This window comes from Otolemur garnettii, unplaced genomic scaffold (genome assembly GCF_000181295.1).
Source record: "Otolemur garnettii isolate 467f Iridium unplaced genomic scaffold, OtoGar3 scaffold00019, whole genome shotgun sequence".
Classification (NCBI taxonomy): domain Eukaryota; kingdom Metazoa; phylum Chordata; class Mammalia; order Primates; family Galagidae; genus Otolemur; species Otolemur garnettii.
The window spans coordinates 12397859-12400117 of record NW_003852414.1 but is presented as its reverse complement, the minus strand read 5'-3'; the positions used below and the strand labels follow the sequence as shown (position 1 = coordinate 12400117).

Genomic DNA, 2259 nt, shown 5'->3' with positions numbered 1-2259 from the left:
CCCAGGAGTTGGAGGTTGCTGTGAGCTGTGATGCTACTGCACTCTACCAAGGGTGACAAAGTGAGACTCTGTCTCTTAAAAAAAAAAAAAAAAAAGAACCTAGCTGTCTGTTTGGTCTATCTAACCTTGTCCTTAACCTGCTGTCTGGCAGGCAGGTGTATGAGTAAATTATACCAGCTACAATGAGAAGTGTTAAACATGGAAAGGAATAGGACTAGAAAGCCCACAGAGTGTTGAAATTCTCAATATATCAGAAATTACAAATCAAAAAGATCACAGGACAAAGGCTACAGACAAGTCACAAAGGAACAAATACAAACAGAGCTGGAAAGTAGAAATAAGGAGTCATCACATTTTAGTGATCACATCAGCAAAGATTAGAAACCTGGTATTGGCAGAGATGCAGAGAAATGGGCACATGTGTACATGGGCAGTGGGGAGAGAAACTGGTCCCACCCAGGGTTGTACAGGCTATGATTCTATTAGCCACCTGGTAGACCAGTGAGAAATTAAACTTTGTTTAATTTTAATTAAGTTAAACTTTAATTTGAATTTAAATAGCCAAACATGGCTATTAGCCTTTCTAGAGGCTAATGTGTCAAATGTAGCTGGACCTTACACACACATTTACTTGTGCCCCCTTAATTGGATTTAGCAGAGGTTCTCCTAAGGAAATAATTATAGATGTGACATGAAAACTTAGCTACAAAGAGGCAGTATTTTATTTACTTCACTTTTTTAAAGTGATGTTTCTCTTCTTTTACTCATTTTAATTAAAAAATAAAACCTTCACATAATATAAAATTCAAATAGCACAAGAGGGAATACAGTAAAAAACGTCTCTCACACAGGCTGGGTTCCAGTCCTCTTCCTTAGAGGCAGTAAGGACTTGGGGGTCAGTGTGAGTGTGGGTGTGTATCAGGCTCAGTGGTAAATGAGTCCAGCAATAATTAAGTTCACGGACTCATCCCAGAAAAAGTGCTGCCTCACTGCTGAATATCACTCTGAGCACTTCTGAAGTCTTCCCCTTGGGAAGCTGTGCACTGATGCCAGTGCCTACTCCACCCTTCACAATAATTTTGCCACTCTTTTTCTGAAACGACTTTCAGAGCTGACGTTGTACGGCACACAAAAACATGCAACAATAATGAACACCACCCACCACACATCAAGGCACTGATATGCCAAGGTTATGAGATTTTTTTTTTTTTTTTTTTTGAGACAGAGCCTCACTCTGTTGCCTGGGCTAGAATGCCAAGGCACTAACTTAGCTCACAGCAACCTTAGCATCCTGAGTAGCTGGAACTATGGGTATCTGCCAAAATGGCCAGATTCATTTTTTTATTTTCAGTAGAGATGGGGTCTTGCTATAGTTCAGGCTGGTTTTGAACGACTGAGCTCAAGTAATCCTCCCACCTCAGCCTCCCAGAGTGTTAGGATTACAGGTGTGAGCCACTGTGCCCTGGCCCAAGGTTATGAAATCTTACCAAGTTGTTTGTACAGTGCTGCCAACCTAAAGGCATGGTGGCAAATTTGGGAACTTAATTGTCAGGCCTATGATGACAGCTCTGATGTCCATTCCAGAAAAAAGAATTCCAAAATTGCTAAGAAGGGTATACTAGGCACCAGCATTGGTGCACAATTACCTCAGGGGAGTACTTCAAAGGTGACCACAGTGATGTCCAGCAGTGAGGGAGTAGTCCTTTATCTGGGACAAGTTCTCAAACTTAATTGTCAGACCCTGTATATAGCTGTATTTGCCTCCTCCTTTCTTATGCCAGTGGCAGCACACGCTCTGGGAATGATTCTGTATTCACATAGATTCCCACGGCTTTTAATGGCTGTGTAATAATCCAATGACTATGTCATGACTTATGACTTAGTCTCTGGTTCCAGACTTACACTATTTCCAAAAGGCAGTATTTCATACTTGTGATCACCATAGATTTTGGATTTTGCATCCCATCAATAAAGCATTTTTGAATATATAACTCTAATATCTGCATATTTACTTATTCATGAATTATACCCATGTACTACTCTATTATTTAATTATAAACACATATGAAAAAGAAAATCAAAGATGAAAATAATCAAAAAATATCAAATGAATTACACTTCCATGAAAATATTAACATCAGAAATAATGAAATTGGCTTGGCATCTGTGGCTCAAGTGGCTAAGGCGCCAGCCACATACACCTAAGGTGGCGGGTTTGAATCCAGCCTAGGCCCGCCAAACAACAGTGATGGCTGCAAC

The 2259-nt window shown here is 40.2% G+C and overlaps 1 protein-coding gene across 1 annotated transcript in view; it reads right to left on the bottom strand.

Annotated features, from left to right (window-relative positions):
* DNAJC1 (DnaJ heat shock protein family (Hsp40) member C1) overlaps positions 1–2259 on the bottom strand; it is a 177113-nt gene that overhangs the window by 3581 nt on the left and 171273 nt on the right. The gene's annotated exons all lie outside the window — the stretch shown is intronic.